The sequence below is a fragment of the Bubalus bubalis genome, chromosome 14 (assembly GCF_019923935.1).
Source record: "Bubalus bubalis isolate 160015118507 breed Murrah chromosome 14, NDDB_SH_1, whole genome shotgun sequence".
Taxonomy (NCBI): domain Eukaryota; kingdom Metazoa; phylum Chordata; class Mammalia; order Artiodactyla; family Bovidae; genus Bubalus; species Bubalus bubalis.
In genome coordinates, this window is record NC_059170.1 from 22,361,033 (window position 1) to 22,384,189 (window position 23,157).

At 46.6% G+C, this 23,157-nt stretch overlaps 1 protein-coding gene across 6 annotated transcripts in view; it reads left to right on the forward strand.

The window, feature by feature from the left end:
- Positions 1-23,157, forward strand: part of BCL2L1 (BCL2 like 1) — a 51,297-nt gene that overhangs the window by 21,937 nt on the left and 6,203 nt on the right. The window contains exon 3 of one of the 6 annotated variants that reach the window (XR_006544467.1): positions 369-577. The exons of 4 other annotated variants lie outside the window; for them this stretch is intronic. The gene's annotated coding sequence lies outside the window, so the exon portion shown is untranslated. Of the gene's footprint in view, positions 1-368; positions 578-22,902; positions 23,056-23,157 lie in introns of all 6 variants that reach the window. One more of the 6 variants, XR_006544466.1, reaches the window with a different exon arrangement.

Genomic DNA, 23,157 nt, shown 5'->3' on the forward strand with positions numbered 1-23,157 from the left:
CCCAGCATGTGCTGTCACTGTTTCTCATTTGGCAGGAGAACTTAGCCTGGTTAAAGGCCGGCAGTGGGAGGTGAGAGGGCAAAGCTATTGCTCATTCCTTCTCCCACCTGGACAGCTCTACAGCCGCCTCCCTGCTTCTGCCCTTGTGTCCACCCCCCCCCACCCCGCCGACCCCCTCAACCATCTATTATCCAAATAGCGGCCATGATCCTTCTAAAGTAGAGATCAGACCCTGTCATTCTTCAGTTCAGAATCCTCCATTCTGAACCGATGAGTGACTCGTCATTCATGAGAATGAAAACCACCATGTATATAGTGCAGGGACAGTCCCCTAGACACATTCCTAATCAGAAGTGGCTCTTTTCCAGCTCCTGTGGCCCAGTGTGTATGTGCATGTGTGCAGGCACAAGCAGATGACACAGCGGTGATGCTCTGCACCCAGGACATTTCCTAATAGGGAAGGACATTGACCACTGCCTTGGGGTACCAAAGGTCATCTTGGCTGAGAAAACTAAGGACACTCAGGCCTTCCTCCCTTCTGAATCTGAGTCATTTCCTGAGAGAGGTTGGTCGAGAGGTTGGTCATTCATTCATTTGTTCATTAAATATTTTTGAGTGGCTGCCATGTGTTAGGCATTGAGTAATAGGTTGGGCATACGGCATTAAACAAACCAAAGTCCCTGTATTCACTGCATGAGCAAGAGGGGGAGCGTGAGCCCAGTGAGAAGCTGGGCAGGTGATGAGGGTGGTTTGTATGAGGGTGGAGGCGTGGTCAAAGTGGTGAGCTGTGGTCAGTGCATCAGTATAATTTGAAAGTCAGGTCCAGTGGATCTGCTAAGATTGGATAAGGGGTGTGTGAGAGAGAAGAGAGTCTGGGTTTTTGGCCTGAGTAACTGGAAGAAGCTTGCTGCTGTTTATTGAGAAGGCGAAGATATCATCATGGCCAGTAGTTTCTTGCGAGGGCTGCCTGCATGCAAGGCCTCGTTTGTTTACTGTTTGACTTTGGGGCAAGTGTTTAAGTTACCAAGCCTGTACTTCGCATATAGTAGGGCCTCAGTAAGAGCTCTGATCATTATTATTGTGGAAGACAGGGAATCCCATGACCAAGCAGGCATCAGCTCCCACCTCACCTCCACCACCCTTTCAAGGAGCCCACCCTCCAAAAGACAGCTCAGACACCATCTGTCCAGCAGAGAAAAGCCACAGGGAGACAGCTTTTTTTGGGGGGGGGGCTGGGGGGACATTAGAGAGATGAGCCCGTCCCGAGAAACCTAATCTCATTCTCAGCAGGTGCTAATCCCAGCAGCCTCCGGTGATATCTGAGCCCAGCCCACCCAGTTCCTTGCCCACCCCCACCCTGAGTCCCAGAACCTCGTCCCCTCCTCACCAACTCCGAAATGCCACCAGCATACTTTCTTACCAGATGGAGGGGCTCCTAGAGGAGGAGGAGGCTACCATCCCTCTAACTGGGCCCAGTTCTTCACATGGACAGGTCATCAAGGGCTTCAGGTGCCACCTGTCCGGAGGCCGTCCCCCCCCAACACACACACACACACACACACACACACACACACACACACACACAGGTGCCAGTTCCTGGGCGTGGTGCTTGATCCAAGCAGATCTAGGCTGGAGCCAGCTGGAGCCAGGGACTCCCACTGTGCCCCAGCTGCTGCCTGCCCTCCCACTGGCAGGCCAGAAACAGGCTTAACTCTTTAGACACCACACATGTAGTCAGAGCGAATGGTTGCAGTTCTGACTCCAAATATTGCACTGTTTCAACATATCTTTTTTCTTTTTTAAAAAAGAAATTTATCATAAATACAACAGAGAATATCTTATGCATATGTAAAGTTTCAGTAGGAAAATGATCACCTGTAAACTGGTAACCGAGTTTAAGAAATCAAACTTTTATGAGTACCTCAGAAGCTCCCTCCAGTTACAGCTACCCCCTGCGCATTTTCCTGAGATTTGTGTTTACCGTTCCCTTGCCTTTTTTTAAAGTTTTAATGTGTATGTGTGTGTGTGTGTATGCTTCTGCATGCTTTTAAATTTCATTTAAATATCATAGTGTGTGTATTCATCTGCAGTTTACTCTTTTCATTCAATATTGTGAGATCCGTCAGTGTTACGTGTATAGCTGTAGTTCATTTATTTTCATGTCCCTTTGTATGATTATGTCTCAAATTATCCATTCTATTGTCAGTGGTTATTTGGGTTGTTCCCTTGTTTTTGCAGTTTCAAACAGTGTGATTTTGAACAACATCTGTGTGTGTCTCCCCCTCACATGCACGTGTTCAAGCATCTCTCTTGGGCAGTGGTTCCTACCCCTTAGCTGCTCATCAGAGTCAACTGGAGGGCTTGTTAAACCACAGATTGCTGGACTCCACCCTTACAGTGTTTGTATCTGTCTGGACTGGGGCCTGAGAATTTGCATTTCTAACAAGTCCCCAAGCCATACTGCTGCTGCTGGTCTTTGGTCCACAGTGGGAAACATTGCTGTAAGGATTGGAATTGCTTGATGGAAGATAATGCCCAAATGTTACCCTATGTGTTTGTAAGAATTTATGCTGCAAGCAGAAGCATATGAGTTTCCATTGCTTTACATCTTAATAATACTTGATACAGTCAGACTTTAAAATTTGTATATAGCTGGTGGGTGTGAGATGGTATCTTGGGGTTTTAATTTGCATTTCTCAGATTACAGGTGGAGTGGAGAATCTTTCCTTACATCTATTGACCTTTCATGTTTCCTCTTTTGTAAAACATCTATACAATTCTTTGCTCTGTTTAGTGTTGATATGCCTTTTTCTTATGGATTTGTAGGCATTCTCTACATATTCTGAACATTAATCTTTTGTCTGCATGTGTTGTGAATGTAGGCTCTCAGTTTTGCATTTTGCCTTTTCACCTTATATGTGATATCTTTTAATGACTGAAATTTCTTTTTTTTTTTTTTTAAAGTGTATTGTATTTGTTACAACACTGCTTCTGTTTTGTGTTTTGGTTTGGTTTTTTGGCCCCGAGGCATGTGGGGTCTTAGCTGCCTGACCAGGGATTGAACCTGTACCCTTTGGACTGGAAGGTAAAATCTAACCACTGGACCATCAGGGAGGCCCCCTAAAATGTCTTAATTTTAGTGTAGTTGAATCTCTTCTTCCACAATTTACACATTTTGTGTTATGTTGAAGAAATCCTTCCTTAATCTGTAGTCCTAAAGACAGTTGTATTTTCTCCTTAAAGTTTTAAAGTTTTGCCTTTCACATTTAAGTATTTAATAGATCTAGAATTGACTTTCATGTCATCTTAGTATTTTTGTTGGTGGAATACCTTTATTTCAATAGGCTTTAAACATCTATAAATCTGAATTATTTATAACTTCAGTTGTACCTAGAGCTTATTATATACACTGCATTAATATTTCATGTTGAACAAAGGTGCCCTCTTTGGGAGTTTTGATCACATTTAAAACCCTTCCATGACTTTTGTTGGATTTCTTCAAATTTTAGATACAATAATGGTATTGTAATTATGGAATTTTTTTTTTCCTTTTTTAGAAGCACATATTAAACTATGTCTAGAATTTGCTTCAGAATAATACAGGGGTAAGGGAGAGTGGGTTTTCCAGGTGGCGCTAGTGGTAAAGAACCTACCTACCAATTTAGGAGACACGGACAGGTTTGATCCCTGAGTTGGGAAAATCCTCTGTAGGAGGGCATGGTAACCCACTCCAGTATTTCTTGCCTGGAGAATCCCATGGACTGAGGAGCCTGGCGGGCTACAGTCCATAGATCGTCAGTCCATAAAGTCACAGAGTTGGGCACAACTGAAACAAACGACTTAGCATGCATGCGTGCAAGGGAGAGTGGAAACACGTAAAATCCGATTGGTATGAAGTTGATAATTGTTGAAGCTGAGTGGTGGTGGTTCATTTTATCATTCTGTCTACTTTTGTACACGTTTAAATATTCTCAAAATCAAAAGTTAAAAATATTCAAGGACTATTTCAGGGTTACTTATGAAGTAAAGCATCTTTTCTTACATTTGATTAGCCATGTATATTTCTTCCAGAGCCAGTTGGGTCTCCATTTACTTCTAGGAGTCCCTGATAGAGTGTTTTTTAGCATGCAGGCAGATTGTTAAGGAAAACAGGAGGAGAAGGAGTGGTTGGGGGCTTAGGGGAAGAAAGGTGGGAGGAGGAGGGGGGTTTTCAGGCCTGCTTGCCAGCCCTCCCCCTAAAGCCTGACTGCCCATGTTCCTCCAGAACTAGGTCCCCGCTTTTTCATTTTTTCTCCTGAGACTGTCAGGGATAATTTTTACTTTAACTAGAACCTTCTTTTCCCTGTTATTCTACCTGGACAAACTTAACCTAGAGGACAGAGAAACTTCATCATGGCACCTGGTCCTTTCCTGGGGCCAAAGGGTCAGCGATGGGGGCAGCCCCAGTGTAGCTGGTCATACAGTAGTGGTGCTATTTTGGTGTCACAGGATGCAAATACCAGAATTGTCTTTTTTTTCTGATAGTGTGATAACTGGCCACAGGGTCTGTCTTTGGGCAGTCCCAACTGCTTCTTATGGGAGAATTCATTTCTCTTTTTCTCTTCTGTCCTCTCTCAAACCACCCTGCCCTTAACTTTTTATTAGTTTTCTTGGAATAGATAATATATTCATGGGGTTCAAATTTTGAAAGGGACAAATGTCTCCTTCCCACTTTTTTCTCCTAGCTACCCAGTTCCCTTCCTGGGAGAGTGGACTCTGTAGACATAAGCAATCACATATATTTCCCATGATATACAAACAGTTATGTGCTATAAATACTGTTTGGTACCTTGATTTTCTCACTTAACAGTATCTCTCAGAGATCATTCCATATCAGTCCATCAAGAACTTTCTCATTCTTAATAGCTGCAGTATATTCCATACACAATACTGTCCTTTATTGAACCAGTTCCTGCTGCTGCTGCTGCTAAGTCGCTTCAGTCATGTCCAATTCTGTACGACCCCATAGACGGCAGCCCACCAGGCTCCCCCACCCCTGGGATTCTCCAGGCAAGAACACTGGAGTGGGTTGCCATTTCCTTCTCCAATGCGGAAAAGTGAAAGTGAAGTTGCTCAGTCGTGTCCGACTCTTCGCAACCCCATGGACTGCAGCCTACCAGGCTCCTCCGCCCATGGGATTTTCCAGGCAAGAGTACTGGAGTGGGGTGCAGTGGTAGACATTTGGGAGGCAGTTTTTTAGCCCCATTAGGGCTGCTCACTGAACAGCCCTCTATATTTGTCGTTTGGCCCACGTGTGACTACAGGGTGTCTGTGGAGGATCAATCCCTCAAAGTGCAGTTGCAGGGTCAAAGGGTGTGTGCTCTTGTGATTTGATAGACATCACCATCGTGGGCCAGTAGCAGCAGTGCCAGCTCACAGGAGCATCTTCCTCCCTGCAGCCTCCCACCGGGGCAGTCAGGGCCTGATTCAGCATATTTACTGAGTGCTTTCCCATGGCAGGCTCTAGATACAAAGATCACACTTTTGTGTATCAAGTGATACTGTTACTATGTGCCAGACCCAGTAATACAGCCAGCCAACAAGGAACATTTTTAGATAAAAAAAAGCACAGGAAGGTTTAACAGTGTACTATGGTCAGTGACCCAAGCTATTAGGTTGGTGCAAATGTAATTGTGGTTTTGGACCATGTATTTTAAATCATTATAACTAGGCTCAAACATGTCCTTATTAGTCAAAATAGGAACCATTACAATCAACACATTTTTGCCAATGAGAAATAACTTTGTTTATTCCTGTAGCATAAAAATCCATGCTTTGGAATTCGATGAACTCTTAGAAAGCGTTTTCTGCCTCCTGCTGGTTGTGGAAGTGTTTTCCCTGCAAAAAGTTGTCAAGATGCTTGAAGAAGTGGTAGTCAGTTGGCGAGAGGTCAGGTGAATATGGCAGATGAGGCAAAACATCATAGCCCAATTCGTTCAACCTTTGAAGCACTGGTTGTGCAGCATGCGGTTGGGAGTTGTGGAGAAGAATTGGGCTCTTTCTGTTGACCAGTGCTGGCTGCAGTTGCAACTTTTGGTGCATCTCATCGATTTTCTGAGCATACTTCTCAGATGTAATGGTTTCACTGGGATTCAGAAAGCTGTAGTGGATCAGACCGGCAGCAGAACATCAGTGACCATGACCTTTTTTGGTGCAAGTTTGGCTTTGGGAAGTGCTTTGGAGCTTTTTCTCAGTCCAGGCACTGAGCTGGTCATTGTCAGTTGTTGTACAAAATCCACTTTTCTTCACACACCACGATCTGATTAAGAAATGGCTCGTTGTGTGGCATAAGAGAAGACAAGCACGTCAGTATGATGATTTTTTTGATTTGCGGACAGCTGATGAGGAACCTGCTTATTGAGCTTTTTCACCTTTTCAATTTGCTTCAAATGTCAAATGACTGTAGAATGGTCAACATTTGAGTTCTTTGGCCACTTCTTGTGTAGTTATAAGAGGATCAGCTTCAGTGATGCTCTCAGTTATCATTGTCAGCTTCCGATGGTTGGCCACTGCGCTCATCGTCAAGGCTCTCATCTCCTTTGCAAAACTTCTTGAACCCTACTGCACTGTGCGTTCGTTTGCAGTTTCTGGATCAAATGTGTTGTTGATGTTTCGAGTTGTCTCCACTGCTTTACAACCCATTTTGAACTCAAATAAGGAAATCGCTCAAATTGGCTTTTTGTCTAATATCATTTCCATAGTCTAAAATAAATATAAAATAAATAGCAAGTGATAAGTCTTTAGTGGTGGCGGTGGTGGTTTAGTTGCTAAGTCATGTCCCACTCTTACAACCCCATGGACTAGCCCACCAGGCTCCTCTGTCCTTGGGATTCTCCAGGCAAGAATACTGGAGTGGGTCGCTATTTCCTTCTCCAATAAGTCATTAGCAAAAAAATAAACAAAGTGCAAAATGCACATTAAAATGATGTATAACATAACCACATTTATTTAGAATGTATTCCAATATTAAAAGGTAAATTTCCATAATGCAAAAGCCACAGTTACTTTTGCACCAACCTAATAGTAAGTTGCAGAGCTGGGATCAAACACAGGTTTAAATTCTCTAACACTTGTGCTCTTAAATAACACGCTGACTGCCCCTCAGGAGGAATAACACATGGTCTCAGAGTCTAATACAGATGAGGAATCAGACTCAGAGTAACTGGCCTGAAGAACACACAGCCAGGAAGCTGTGGAGTCCCCAGAGGGGACTCACATATGTCTGAGCTGAGGTCTCTGGTCTGTTTTGAGCTGAGAGTTCTATAGTTTCCAAATCTAATCAGGATTCTGTCAAGAGAATTTTCTCCATCCAGAGCTCCAGTTGCTATAGAGAGCCATAAGTCTTATTGGTTCTTGGTGTGCAGTCTCTTGGCTGGCAGAGGGGCCCAATGACATAACCCATCTATGCTGAATATACTAATGAAACATAATTGCTGACATTTATTGAGAACCTGTTACGTGCAGGGTGCTTTAAAGTGCACTGTGTTGTATTTTTAAACCCTCACAGTAATCCTGCTTGGGAAACATACTGTCCCTGTTGTCCAGAGTAGTGAACCGAGAGTAAGACAGGTCAGATGCTAATAAGGACAGAATCCAAGTACAGTCTAGTAGACTCAGATACCCTCACTCAGTCAGTCTAGTGTCCATGGATATCCCTTGGCTCTCTGCCTCTTCCACTTTTCTGTATTGTTTGATGCCCTCTCAGATGGAGAATCGGGCTTCTCCACCTCACAGTGACTGCTTTAGAGGAGAGGGTCTACAGCTCCCCTTTACCTCATACTCCCCACCCCTGTCCCCACCATTCAGGACAGGGTGGCAAAGAGTGGGCTGCAGTGTGATGCCCGAGGATTGGTGAGTGGTCATTGGCGATGGTATCCCACTGATGTTGCCTCAGAAAGGACCCTTCTCCCAAACAGGTGCTCTTTGCACACCTGTGAGGTGCTCACTGCTCCCATGGGAGAGAAGATATGTATAAAGTATAGGCATACCTCTTAACAACTTAGGTCATGAGACTGTAGGTACCTATAAGTAAAGACCCTGAGACTCAGAGTTTAAGTGACCAGCCCAGAGTGCACAGCGAGTTAGCGTCAGATTCAGGACTCAGCCCTTCCACAGCCTCTCAGGGAGAGCACTGTGGGCTCTGTGCTGGGTGGCCTGGAGACTCCAGGTAAAGGGAGTCTGGAAGGATGGACAGATACGGCTAAGAAGAGAGAGGCCAAGGTGTTCAGGACAGAAGACTGAAAAGTGGAGCTGTTACACCCCTAAGATATTACAGCTGTGTCTTCCGCTCTCCTTCATGCTGTGGGGAAACCCAGGCTTGGGTCACAACGTAATAGCACAGGGTCATTGACTGAATTTTGTCCAGTGCTGCTTTGCATCCATATATTATCTCACAGGGGCTTCCAGGTGGCTCAGCAGTAAAGAATCCACCTGCCAATGCAAGAGATGCAGGTTTGATCCCTGGGCCAGGACAATCCCCAGGAGGAGGATATGGCAACCCACTTCAGTATCCTTGCCTGGAAAATTCCATGGACAAAGGAGCCTGGCAGGCTATAGTCCAAAGGGTCACAATGAGTCAGACACAGCTGAGAACTGAGCGCACATGCGTTATCTCACTGAGCCTCTGATTGTCCCGGGAGGTGTAGAGGAGGTCTTCCGCTCAACCATGAAGGGAACTGAGGTCTTCTGACTCCAAATCCCAAGTCCTTTCCACCATCCATGCCACCTCCACATTTTTGTAGTCGGAGAACACAAGCTCTGCAGTCAGATAGAAGGGGTTTAGAGGGGGGTTCTCACACCTTCCCTCTGTTTTGTCTCTACAGTCTTATGATTTGCAGGTTGAGGCAATTGCAGGGGAAGAACGTGCCCTTTAGGAGGCAGGTGTATGCTAAGGGGTCAGTGACATAAGGGAGGCACAGTAACACTGGAGTTCCTGTAGAGCTTTTTTCAACCCACTTTCAAGTCTGTGATTTACATGTGAAAAAAGTGATGTGCCCCCAGAGTTGCAGTGACTTGCCCAAGACTACACAGTGAGTTAATAAATTGCAACACTGGGTTAGAACTCTGGTCTTTTGTCACCAAAGAGAGCTTACTTTTTTCTTACACAATGTTGCCCCTGCCCTAATGGGGGTGGGGTGCAATCCTGCCAGAGGAAGGCCTCAGGGATCGGATCAAAGCACTTTGAAGCTGCAGAGAGAGCCTTAGAGATCCTCTGGTTCCTCCTCCACGCTTGACAGATGAGAAGAGCGAGGCCAGGGTGCTTAACTGACTTGTCCACAGCCAGATAGGTCTCTGCCCACTACAGAGCAGTAATAAACACAGCATCCTGATGCTGAGGTCCCAGGTTGTTTTCACACTACCTTGCAAAACTAGATTCCAAATTGTCTTTTTTTCTATGCAAACCTAAAGTCTCCTTCCAGATGCCAACAGTTTACAGTTAGAACAAATGTTTAGTTTGGGCAGTTTTTTCCCAAATAGAATTTCATTCTCATTTTCTCTTTCTCTCTCAATTCTTATTAAGGGTGATATACTAAAAGGGGGGGCAGGGGGAGCTTCAGTAGATGACCTTGGTAGAAAAAAGATAAAAATTTGATAGATTCTCTGAAAGCTAAGGAGGTCCTCAAAACCAGGAAATAATTCAGAGGCCAGCCCCTAGCCTGTCAGCCAGCTTACCACTTGTTCCACCCCACTCACAACAGGCCTTCAAAAGGCCCAGCCTTCCCTTGGCAGCTGCAGTGGGTGAACACCAACGGAAATCCCTGGTATTTTTCTTTGCATGACCAACCATGGAGATGTAGGTCAGGCGTTGCTGGCCTGGCAGTTATAACAGCTCTCGATCTACCCCCTGCACCTGCAGCCATGTGTGCTCAGCCCTGTGGGGATGGGAAAAGAAAGTACCCCTCCAAACAGGGGTCCAGTCCTCAAGGGCCCAGGTAGATGGAGCTGGCTAGGACTTAGGAGGGTGCTGGGAGAGACCATCTGGATGTGGGGACTAGGAGGGTGTCCCTGTCTCTTTCCCCGCTAATGTCTAATGCCTGCTGTGGTTAATAGTAGCAGGGTTGGCAGTGCTCTGCTCAGGGCAGCTTGGCCTCATCATAGCTGTTGGAGGAGACTGGGAAGGTCTCGTCTTTCCCCTGGGCTCAGTTGGGCCCCTAGGCCTGCACCCGAACCCCCACGCCTGTCTGGTGTTTACGGGATTGAAGCTACCACCCTTTGGGACCTAGCCTGTTTTCCTTTCTGCTCTCAGCTGTCTGGTCTCCATGGACCTTGCCTACAGGTTTATGCATGCCCGTCCCCCACGGTGCAGCCCCATGAGCCTCCTCTAGCTTGGCCTTTGTTCTCTTCAGCAGAGCTGCCAGTTCTGTGCCTGTCCAAGGGGTGAGCTTTCCTGGCCCTTCAGATAGGCTCCATTGGTCCAGCCTAGCTGTGCCCATCCCAAGATTCAGTCTCTTCGCCTGCAGTCTGGAGGGCAGGGCCATGGTTCCAAGCCAGGGAAAGGGCACCTGTGTGGCTGCTCTGAACTGGCCTCTAATTGACTGGCTGATTTCTTCCTGAGCTTTCTCCACCAGAGACCTCATGTATCTCCTTTATAAAGATGTGGGACCAGGATCGGTACCAATTACCTTCAAGATAACTTACAGATGATATGCAAATAAACATTAAAAAATTTTAATAGTGTTTTTATTTTATGTTGATTTTCATTTGTGGCAAATGATATTAGTTTTCTGTTTATATCAATAATAATATGTTGCCTTTTCATTCGAGTTTTTCATTTAGCAAATACTTACTGAGTGTCTGCCTATGCCAGGCACCATTCTAACTACTGGGAGATATGCCTTCATGGAGTTTTTACATTCAGAAGAGACAGGGAATGGTGGTTGGGATGGACAGTGGCTAGGTAACACTTGGTATTTGTTTGTTTTAATAAAGAGTGATTGGGAAAGGCTTCTCTGAGGAGGAGCCATGTGAGCAGAGATCTGCGTGACCTGAGGGAGTAAACCATGTGACAGTCTGTGGTAAGAACATTCTAGATGGAGGGAACAGGTGCAGAAGCCCCAAGGTAAGAAGGGTGTGCTTGGCATGTTTGAGGAAGACCAAAGATGAGTGTGGCTAGAACAGAGTGCACAAAGGAGGGTGGTAGAAGACAGAGGTTTGTGTAAGCCGTGGTAAGACACAGTGGCTTTTCCTCTGAGTGATATGGGAAGGGTAGGCAGCGGAGTGTTTTAAGCAGACAGGTTCGGATCCTACTGCCTTTAGAGGACTCTTATGCTGGCTCCGGTGTGAAGGACCAGAGAGGGAAGAAACGGAGAAATCAGGAAGGATGTGGTTGTAACAACACAGGCAGAAAAATGATGTTGGCTTGGACGGTGGGGGTGGTAAGAAGTGGTGAAATTCTGGATAAATTTTGAATATATATTCAGAGGAATTTGCTGACAGATCAGAGCTAGAGAAGACTTAAGGATGACTGCAAGGTGTTCCAGGCTTCCATACCTGGACAGATGAAACCACTATCATTCAGTAAAAGGAGGAAAGATGCAGAAAGAACAAGCTGGGGAGTAGGTTAAGACTTTTCCGTATATCTAAGTGTGTACGGAAAAAAGTACTTTAAAAAGTGAGTCAAACTTGTGGACACAGCGGGGGAAGGAGAGGGTGGGACGAATGGAGAGAGTAGCATGGAAACAAATACACTATCATATGTAAAACAGATAGGCGGTGGGAATTTGCTGTATGACTCAGGGAGCTCAAACCGGTGCTTTGCGACCACTTAGAGGGGTGGGAGGGAGGTTCAAGAGGGAGGGGACATATGTATGGACCTGTGGCCAATTCATGTTGATACATGGCAGAAACCAACACAATGTTGTAAAGCAATTATCTCCATTAAAAAATTTTTTTAAAAGAGTGAACTCTAATGAAAATAAAAATAAAAAGTAAGTCAATTGATAGGAAAATGTTCATAATAATCATGACACATAAATAAAACTCAAACAGTGATGGCTGAAATTGTGTTTAGAGGGGATCAGACGTGTCTCTGCTTCCTTCCAGCCCTGAAAGTCTACTTTGGTGATTTCAGATATTGAAGTCTCCCATTCATGAAGAACGGGAACTTGAGACTCAGCCCATGTAATAGATGCAGAAGGAAAGCTGGGAGAGGAATCCCTTGGGCCAGGCTTCTTTTGTTAATTTGGAAGGACCTGGAACGTTCTTGCACACATCCTGGCCTCCCAGCGTTGCCTCATTCACTCACACTGAGCACTTTCTGCCTAGCAGGCCCTAGATACACATAGCACAGCTCTGATGCCCCACCCCTCCCCTTATCAATAAAGCTATGCCCACCCCTACCTGGGTCTGGCTACTCCATGATCCTGCATGTGCCTGGAGGTCAGGTGAGCAAATGGCTTTGACAACAGAAGTGGTTTTATCTCTTTTTTCCTCCCACAGGGTTCCCATAGTTATCAAGCTGGGAAAAAAATCCTCAAAGGCCTTTTACCCTGCCTTTTGTAGATGAGAAACAGGGCCAGAGAAGCAAGCAACTCGTGTGGTCCATATCCAGTCCATTAGGAAATCCCTTCAGCTTTACTGTTAAGAAATAAATTCTGAATCTGACTGCTTCTCTCCAGCTTCCCTGGCACCATCCTGATTAAGCCACCCTCATGTTCTTCCCGGATGGCTGCATCAGGTCATCACCAGTCCCTTATGCCTGCAGGTCTCTACCCAGCAACCGGAGGGCCTTTGTTAAAATCAAAATCAGATCATGTCTCTCCGCTGCTCAAAACCCTGCAGTGTTCACTCAAAGGACAGGCTCAAGTCTTTAAATGGCCTTCAAGGCCCTGCACATTCTGACCCTTGGCCACTACCAGACCCCACTCTGTCATTCTCCCCTCATTCACTCAGCTTTAGCCACACTGGCGTCTTCCCTGTTCTTGGAGTGCCCTGAGTGTGTTCCTGCCTCGGGGCCTGGCCCTTGCTCTTCCCCTGCCTTTCCTCAGATCCTTGCAGTGCCTGTTTCCTCACTTCATTCAGGACTCTGACCAGATATCACCTCCTAAGGAAGTTTTCCCTGACCAGGTTTTAATTCTGCCCTCTAAGTGTTTCTTTTTAACCCCTTCTCTCGTTTAGTTTTCTTTTTGCACTTAACCACCATCTGACATTTGTTTATTTCCTGTCTTGTCCCATTAAATTATAAACTTAGGCAGGTAGGAATTTTCTTCTAATTTAGTCACTGTTTTATCTCTAGCATTTAACATGGTGCCTGGCATTCAGTGGGCTCTTAATAAAGATTTGTGAAATGAATGAGTGTCCAGAGCTAAGCAGGTAATCCTCCTACAGCCCCACAGGTCAACCCACAAAAGGGTCTATCTTGGACCTCAGCTAACAGCTCCACCAAAGCTACTAGGCATGACTTTTGTTTCCAAGATAATGACCAGATGGAGGGAGGGGGTCTCTTCAAGGACTGGCCTTGCAGGGGCTGGGTTAGGAGACAATAGGGAAGCACAGAGCAGCCATCTGCATGCTTCTCTTCTTGCCACCAAGAAACCCAGGGGGGCTACCAAGGAACATGCCTCTGCCCTGGCCTCAAAATGGCCTCTGATCCAAGGCTCAAGATCCTCAGCAAGTAGTGGGCACTGGGTGGGTAGGAGGGGAAGGAAGGAAGAGCTTAGTCACATCCTTCTGCATCTGTCCTATTGCACTGGCAGACTTAACGTGCGGTGGAGTCAGACACCCTCACTGGGTAACCAGATCTCAGACAAAGTTTCCTCACCTCTCTGAGTCTTAGTTTCTTCTTTGGTAAAATGGGGACAACACCTACTTGGAAGATTTTGAGAATTCAAGTAGGGGCTAAGTCAGTATGAGCTGTGGGGGTTTTTGTTGTTGTTGTTTTTTGTTTGTAGCTATAAGTAATGAGACTACGATATGAGAAGCACAAATGGGGACATTCATTTTTAGCTATAAAAAAACAACAGCTAACAATTATTGAGCACTTTCCATGGACCTTTTAATCCTTGCTGCTAAGGCTGTGATGGCAGTATTCTCACTTTGTAGACAGTACCCTGGGCTTGGAGAGATAAAGGATCTTGCCCCAGGTCCGGCAGTCACAGAGCTGGGGTTAGAACCCATGCTTGTGTGTGTTAGAACCCACACTGTTGGACTCGAGGAGTCAAGAGGCCTTGTGAGGGGGGGTCCCTTTGCCTCCTCAGGTCTCCGTTTCCCATCTGTTTAGAGTAGAGGTTGAACATGCTGCTGCTGGTGGTCTTCTGCAGTTTGTTGGTGCTGTGGGCACTGACTGTGAACAGCAAACCTCCAGGTGGCCCCTCCCTCAGTATTATGGCTACAGAATCCTCCAGCTTTCATGACACCAGTCTCAGGCATCTTGCTATTCTGCGCTTTGAGGGGGCTGGTGGGCTGCAGTGAAGATGAAATAGGGAGGCTGCAGCCTGAGGGAGCCTTCAGCACTGAGGTTTTGGTTACAAGGCTGTACGCGAGGGGCTTCCCTGGTGGTTCAGACAGTAAAGAATCCGCCTGCAGTGTGGGAGACCTGGATTTGATCCCTGGCTTGGGAAGATCCCCTGGAGAAGGGAATGGCTATCCACTCCAGCATTCTTGCCTGGAGAATCCCATGGACAGAGGAGTCCACGGGGTCGCAAAGTGTCGGACACGACTGAGCAACTTTCACACGCTGTATATGAGAGCATTCTTATGTGGTGGGGGGTAGGGAGGGGTTGCACGGATTTGCTCTGTCCCCGAATCCTCCAGAGCTGTTGCCTTCTGCTGTGGAATTCCAAACATTTCCGATCAGATAAAGGTGGCTGAAAATACCCGGACTTGTCTGGACTAGTTGGAGGCGGTGCTGGGGTGAGGAGGTTGAGGCCACTGGGGCAGAGCCTGGCAAGATCTGGCCCTCTGAGGAGCTGGCCCTGGTCATAGATATGCCCAATGCCCTTTGCCCTGGAATCTGCAGGTTGGACGGCAAGGCTCAGCAGGCTTTGAAGTGGAGGCAACAAGTCCTTCTTGGAGAGAATGTTGCATCTCACCTTCCACACTAAATGACTGGATCTTTCAAATACCCCTGAGAGAGAACACAGGTAGTCAGTTATTTGCCCATGTGTGAGTTATTTTCATCTTCCTCATGCTACAGCACTGATGAGAGTCCTTTGAGATGATCGCCTTCATTGTACAGACGAGGAAAGTCCCAGACTTTCCCAGCATCCCAGACAGCGGAATGGACTCACCCCCAAGCAAGCCAGTGACAGCGCTGGGACACAAAACCCACACCTGCTGATGCCCAGCCCAATGCGCTTCACAGCGCGCAGCACTGATGCTGTCAGTAGGGCAGCCCTGGGCACAAGGGAGGAGGGAGTGGCTGCTTTGCACCGAGGAGTACTTGGAGGCACAGACCCCAGAAGGCAGAGGAGAACTAGGAAGGGGGTTGGCCCCAGAGATCAAGCCTCTGTTCCTTATAGATTGCTACCCTAGTCCCTCCTGCCTGTTGTGTCAACACAGTGCAGAAGATGTCTTTTCCAGAACTTTCTCCTGAGCCTGGGAGAACTTGGTGTCTGGGGAGCCCCAGGTACCCTGCCCCAGTCACCTGGTATCTTGGGGCCTCCTCCTAGTTTTTGCAGGCGATGAAGGTGGGGCTTAAGAGAGAGAGGGAACTGGCCTTCTTTCCTTCCCACCACTCGGCCTACTCATCAGCACCTTCTCTGGGCCCAGAACTGGGCTCTCAGCCTAGGAGACAGAGCTCATGGTCAGAAATGAGCAGCTCAGCAAATGGGTGAGAGAGCTCAAGGAGACTTGGAGCAGGAGAGCAGAAGGCCTCCTTAAGGCCTGCAGTTTGAGCCCTAAGAGATAAGTAGGAGAGAGCTCGGCATAGGGACCAATGTGAGCAAAGATCTTGAGGCTGAACAGATCATGGTGTGTGAGGAGTAAGCAGCCTGGCCCTAGACAAAGCTGAAGAAACCCTGCAGACCATGGAGAAAGATCTAAGACTCAAGCTGAGCCTTGGTCTAATAATAAGAACAGTAATAATTACTTAAATTACTGCAAATCTACTAGGTGTCACATATAGTTCTAAGTCCTTTATATGAATTACTATTGAATTTTCACAATGTTCTTGTGAAATGAGTACATCTTTAATTCCCATATTATTAATGAGGTCCAAAGCTAAACATCTTAGTCTAATTGCAAGACTTATTGGGTCCCTGCCTGTTCTTTGCTGTAGGAGCCCACCTTGGTGGAGAAAAGGAAGATAACTTGTCACCATCCTTGGCCTCATCTAGATAGCACTCCCATTTTATAAATGAGGAAGCTGATACTCAGAGAGCAGCAGGACCTGGCTCAGGGCCTTAACCTTTCTCTGCTAGCTCGTGTTACCTTCTTGGTTAGCCCTTGGGAGAGTTGGAAGAGAGCAGCAGAGGAGAGAGAACCAGAACTAAGGCCAGCTAGGACAGGCGGTAGAGGGAAAGAGGCAAAAAGTTTTCCATTAGAGCCGATCAAAGGGAAAAGTTTTCCAAAAGAGCTGCTCAAAAATGAAATGATCCACACAGGACCAAGGGAGCCCCTTCTCACAAGTGCGTATGTGTTGTTGTTGTTTAGTCACTAAGTCTCATCCGACTCTTGCGACCCCATGGACTGTAGCCCGCCGGGCTCCTCTGTCCATGGGGTTTCCCAGGCAAGAATGCTGGAGTCGGTTGCCATTCTCTTCTCCAGGGCATCATCCTGACCCAGGGATGGAACCCACATCTCCTGCATTGGCAGGCGGATTCTTTACAGCAAGTGTGTAAGCAGACAATGCCCTGTCGATAACTCCATGGTTCTGGACCATCTGGAGTGAAACAGACCTACTGTGTAATCAGGGCGCTCCAGTTTTCCTTTTGTTTGTTTGGTTTTTTTCCTTTCAGTTTTATTGAAATGTATTTGACATACGTACTGTAAAAGTTTAAGGTTTACAGCATAAAGATTTGATTTCCATACATCATGAAGTGATGACCACAGGAAGTTTAGGGAGAATCTATCATCTCATAGAGGTACAAAATCAAGTAGAAAAAAATTTTTCTTCTTATGAGAACTCTTAGGATATATTCTCTTAAAACCTTTTATATATAACATACAGCAGTGTTAATTGTATTTATTTTGTACATTACATCCCTAGTACCAATTTATAACTGGAAGTTTCTACCTTTTGGCCACCTTCTTCCTCCCCCCTCCCCCCATCCCTCCAAACCCTGCCTCTGGTAACCACAAATCTGCTCTCTTTTTCTTTCTTTTTTTAAAAAATATTTATTTGGCTGCACTGGGGTACGCAGGATCTTTAGTTGTGGCATGTGGGATCTAATTCCCTGACTAGGGATTGAACCCCAGCCCCCCAGTCCTCCACATTAGGAGCATGAAGTCTTGGCCACTGGACCACCAAGGAAGTCCCTGTTTGATTTTTTAAATATAATTGACCTACAACATTATGTTAGTTCCTGTTATGCAGCATAGTGATTCAATAATTCTATACAGTGCAAACCGATCACCACAATACGTGTAGTTAAGGTAAGTCACCATACAAAGGCGTTACATAATTATTGACTATGTTCCCCACACTGTACATTTCATACTCATGAAGACTCATATATTTTGCAACTGAAAGTTTATGTCTCTTCATCTCCCTCACCTATTTCTTTCCAGTCCCTACCCCACTCCCTCTGTTAAACACCTGTTTGTTATCTGTATCTATATCTCTGTTTTTGTTTTTTGTTTGTTTGTTTTGGATTAGAGTCCACATATAAGTGAAACCATACTGTATTTGTCTTTCTCTGTCTGACTTATTTCACTAAGCATAATACTCTCTAGGTCCCTCCATGTTGTCACAAATGGCAAGATTTCATCCTTTTTTAATGGCTAGTATTTAGTGTTGTGTATTTGTATTATATTTTCTTTATCCATTCATCTGTTGATGGGCACTTAGGTTGTTTCCGTATCTTGGCTGTTGCAAATAATGCTTCAGTGAACATAGAGGTGCCTTTATCTTTTCTAATTAGCATGTTTGTTTTCTTCACATAAATATACAGAGAGTGATATTGCTAGATTCTGTGGTGTGTGTGTGTCCGTGCGCGTGCGCTCAATCATGTCCAACTCTTTGTGACCCCATAGAATGTAGCCCACCAGGCTCCTCTGTCCATGAGATTTTACAGGTGAGAATACTGGAGTGGGTTGCCAAGATCCCTTCTCCGGGGGATCTTCCTGACCCAGAGATCGAACTTGCATCCCCTGCATTAGCAGGCAGGCTAGATCATATAGTAGTTCTATTTTTAATTTTCTAAGGAATCTCCATGCTGTTTCCATTCCGTAATGGTTGCACCAATTTACATTCCCACCAATGATACATGAGGATTCCCTTTTTTCCACATCCCCATCAGTGATTGTTATTTGTTGTCTTTTTGATAACAGCCATTCTCACAGGTGTGAGGTGTTAGCCAATTGTGGTTTTGATTTGCCTTTTCCTAATGTTTCTTGATGTTGAGCATCTTTTCATGTACCTGTTGGCTATCCGTATGGCTTCCTTGGAAAAATGTCTGTTCAGATCCTCTGCCCATTTTGTAATCTGGTTATTTGTTTTTTTGATGTTGCATTGTATGAATTCTTTGTATATGTTGGATATTAACCCATTATCGGCTATATCGTTTGCAGATATCTTCTGCCTTTTAGCTTCTAAAAGGCACCTTCTCCCTTTTAGTAGGTGGCCTTTTAGCTTTGTTGATAGTTTCCTTCTCCATGCAAAAGCTTTTTAGTCTAATGTGGTCCCATTTGTTTATTTTTTCTTTTGTTTCTTTTGCCTCTGGAGATGTACCCAAAAAATATCATATTACAAATCAAAGAACATACTGCCTGTGTTTTCTTCTAGGAATTTTATGGTTTGGGGTCTTAATTTAAGCCTTTAATCCATTTAAAATTTATCTTTGTGCATGGTGTGAGAGAAGCGTCCAGTTTGAGTCTTTTGCGTGTAGCTGTCCGTGTAAGTGTGGGTTCACTTCTGGTCTCTCTGTTCCACTCATCTATGTGTCTGTTTTTTCTGCTGGTACCAACCTGTTTTGATTACTGTAGCTTTGTAGTATAGTTTCAGATCAGAGAGCATGATGCTTCTAGCTTTCTTCTTTTTTCTCAAGATTATTTTGGCTATTGGAGGTCTTTTGTATTTCCATACAACTTTTATGATTATTTGTTCTCATTCTGTGGAAAATGACATTAATATTTTGGTAGGGATTGCACTGAATCTATAGATTTGTTCTCCATCTTTCTGAACCTCAACTGGGAAGTGAGGATGTTAGGACTGAGCTTGAGCATCACATGGAAGGTTGCTTGGGCATCTTTTAAGGTCACTTTTGAGTTTCTGATTCTGTTTCAAGGCTGAGCCTTGGTCCTTCTCACCCTGGACACTGGGAGAAGAATGAAAGGCTGTGGCCACCTACTCATGAAAGATAGGGAGTTCCTACTGCAGCCTGCATACCCTGGAGCCCATGAGCCACAACTGCTGAGCTGTGTGCCACAACACCTAAGGCCCAGGCACCTAGAGCCTGTGCTTCGCAGCAAGAGAAGCCACTGCAGTAAGAATCCTGGGCCGCAACTGGAGTAGCCGCACGCTCTGCAACTAGAGAAAGCCTGCACACAGCAGTGAAGACCCAGAGCAACCAAAAATAAAATAAGTCATAAATAAAAATACCTAGAAAAAAGTGAATAGGGAGTTAGTTACCAAGGGTAAAATAAGGTTGAGATGAGGGGAGTTTCAGATTTCCAGGGAATGAATGCATATGAGCAGGTAGCAGCTGCCCAGGAGCCATTAAGCCTTTGGGCTCTGGAGCCAGACTGCCTGGATTCAGATCCCTGCTCTGCCATTTATGAACTGGATGGCCTTGGGAGGTTACTTGACCTCTCCGTGCCTGTTTCCTCATCTGTAACATGGTGAGTAATGATAGCACTTACTTCATGGGGTTCTTATGAGGATTCAGTGAATTTACATACACAATGAAGCTCTTAGCACCATGCCTGGTGCTTGGTAAGTGCTCAGTAAATCTCAGCCATCACTTCCTGGGAAGGAGATTGAGAGCCCCTAAATGAGCATCTGTGCCCCCAGTAAATGCTTTTCTGAATTACCTCTCTCTGCCTCCACGACTGGTACCCTGCTTCTGAGCTGAGGCGGTGGAGAGCCTGCGCTACACTGCTGGGCCTGATAGCTTTCTCAATTCCCTAGCGGAGGTGTTATCTCCTCCCGGCACAACCACTTCCTTTTCTGAGAAATGAGCACATCTGTCAGGTTTAGCTTCTTAGAACTAATGGAGGGGGAGGAGGTGGGGGGGGGGGCGGGGGAGGGGAGGGGGGAGAGGCTGGCAGCTGACAAGGGCAGACTTAAAGAAAGATTACCAAGAAGTTTGCTGTGAGGATGCCTCCAAATAGCCCTGACAGCCCAAATGGCTTGGGCTCCCCATGCCACCCTCTTCCACCATAACACCAAGGTCACTTTGCTTTACCAGTGCTTTCATCCCCTTTCCTCACTATCACTGCCTGTGAGGTCAAAGCAGGAGAAACTGAGGTTCAGAAGTAGAGAGGCCCGCTGTGCCACCCACCAGCTGGGCTGACTCAGCTGAGGTGTCAGCCCAGCTGTCTAGCCACCCATCTCTTTGTCCCTGCCCCATGGAGTCACCTCTCTGAGTTGCCTGCATCCAGGCCTGTGGTCCCCAGGGTGGAGGAGAGAGGCTGTGTTCCTCTCATTTTGCCGAACCCCACACACAACCCCTGCCCTCCTCCTCCCACCCCCCTAGGAAAGCCAAGGGAAGTGGATTCCAACCACAAACCTCACTTCTTCCGAGTCTCCGCCTGCAGCTCCCTGCTGAGAGAGTGATAAGGCCTCTTTGTTTGCCCCACTGCCCACTTGCCTGCCATCTCTGTGAGATCTCCTAGCAAGGCCTCATTTGTCTATTTAGTTGGCATTTGTCAGCCTCTCCCTCAGAGAAACTGAGTCCAAGAGCAGAAAGTGACTCATGGCCTGCCTGTGCAGGGCTTTGATGAGGCCGGGTCAGGTACATTCTTGATGTTCGTGGCACTTTCCCTGGGCTGCTAGGAGCCCCTTCCTCTTCTCCACCTACCTCTTTCCACAAATAACCAAGCAGGAAGGAAGCAGTGGGCCTGGGCTCTCCAGAGTCACACTAGAGGAAGGAAGGGCCTGTCTGGCAGCGGTGCTTGTTCTCCACTAAAGCCAGGACGGAAGGGTTTCACTTTCTCTCCTGGCCTTCGTCACATCCTTTTCCTGTGGCACCCAGTTCCCCTCAGTTGGCCTGGGGCCAGAACTCATTCATTCAGCTGGTGCTTCAGGCCACCTTCCTCTTCCTAGCGGGACCCAGGGCTATAGGCCTGGCCCCAGAATATGAACTGGTTCTTCAGTTACCCACTTGAGACAGGTCTCTCAGTATCTCTGAGCCTCAGCCTACCTGAGCTTAGAGTGAGGCCCTCCTTCAGTAATAGTGTGTGCACCTGGCCCGTGATAGGGCCTTGAGAACAGCTGTCCTTTTGTAAGTGAGCAGAGTCCTGGGTAGAGGTTAGGAGCAAAGGCACTGGAGCCAGATTGTTGGTGCAGGCAACCCAGTCATGTCACCAGACCATTGTGTGACCTTGGGCAAGTCGCACATTATCTGTGGGCCTCGGGTCTATCAGCTGTATGGCAGGTTAACAGTAGAACCCACTGGCCCACAGAGTGTAGAGACAGTTTAAAGAACCAATCCATAGAAAGGACCAAGGAGAGGGTCTTGCAAGGTAAGTGCTCTGGAAATGTCAGCTGCTGCTGCCGCCACTAAGGAACCTAGTTCTCTGTGGGTGGAGACAGCAGGGACCCAAGAAGGCAGGATTGGACCTCAGCATGAGCAAGAGGCCAGAACTCAGACAAATCCCAGTCCTCCCGCTTGCTGGACAGAGACTATGGGAGAACACTGAAGCCGCCATCTTGACATCTGTAGAATGAGGCTCCGATAAAAATGTTCTGAGGGCTGACTAGACGTAGTCATTTGTTCATCTCAAATGGATTCATCTAGAACAGCACCTGCTGTGTTCTAGGTACAGCACCAGCCTCTTGAGGTACAAGTGACAAAAACCACACACAGTCTAGTTGGGGAGACAGGACCAAAAACACTCACTCGCGAACGTGACTGTGCATGTGCCCTGGGAATATGCCTTCCTTGGAGTAAAGTGCTTCAGCTCAGTGCCTGGAGCAGGCAAAACATTCACTTGTGTGATACAAAGGTCAGCTGCCATCATAACAGATATTATGTTTTTTGGTTTTTTTCCTTTTTGGCTGCACTGGGTCTTCATTGCTTTTTCTTAGACTTTCTCTGTTGGTGGTGATCTAGGCCTGCTCTCTAGTTGCAGTGTATGGGCTTCTCATTGTGGTGGCTTCCCTTGTTGCAGAGCACGGACTCCTGGGTCACGGGCTCCAGTGGTCGCGGCTCCCAGGCTCTAGAGCACAGGTTCAGTAGTTGTGGCGCACGGGCTTAGTTGCTCCACAGCATGTGGGATCTTCCCAGACCAGAGAGCAAACCCATGTTCCCTGCATTGGCAGGCAGATTTCTATCCACTGCACCACCAGGGATGTCCCAGATATTATACTGTTATTTAGAAAGTCGAGGACACTATGGGCTCAAGAAGCGAAGTAACCTGCTCAAAACCACGCCTCTCAGAAGCATGGAGGTGGGGGAGGTGAGAGGGAGGGGTGAATAGTGGAGAACTGACTGGGTTCAAGCAGGAAGTGCGCTCCAGTCCCTGGCAAGGCAGGTGGTCCACTGGCACTTGGACCGCTGCCCAAGGACAATGCTGTGCCAGCCTTTCTCCTGACTTCTGCAGGATTGCAGGTGGCTGCAAGGTAACCTTCATCGTGCAGTTGACTTTCTCTGGGCAGAGATCTAGCTGAAGCCAGTCTGTGCCTGTCTGGATGAGCCCCTGGCTTCAGACATGTCAGTCTTGATCCCTGCCTATACCGAGTCCCCGGACTGACAGGTGAGACTACCATACAGATGGCCTCAACCTGGGGATGCTGCTGCCTCTCCTTCTCACCTCAGGGTGTTGGCACTTGGTACTTCTGCTAGAACGTGCTCTTTT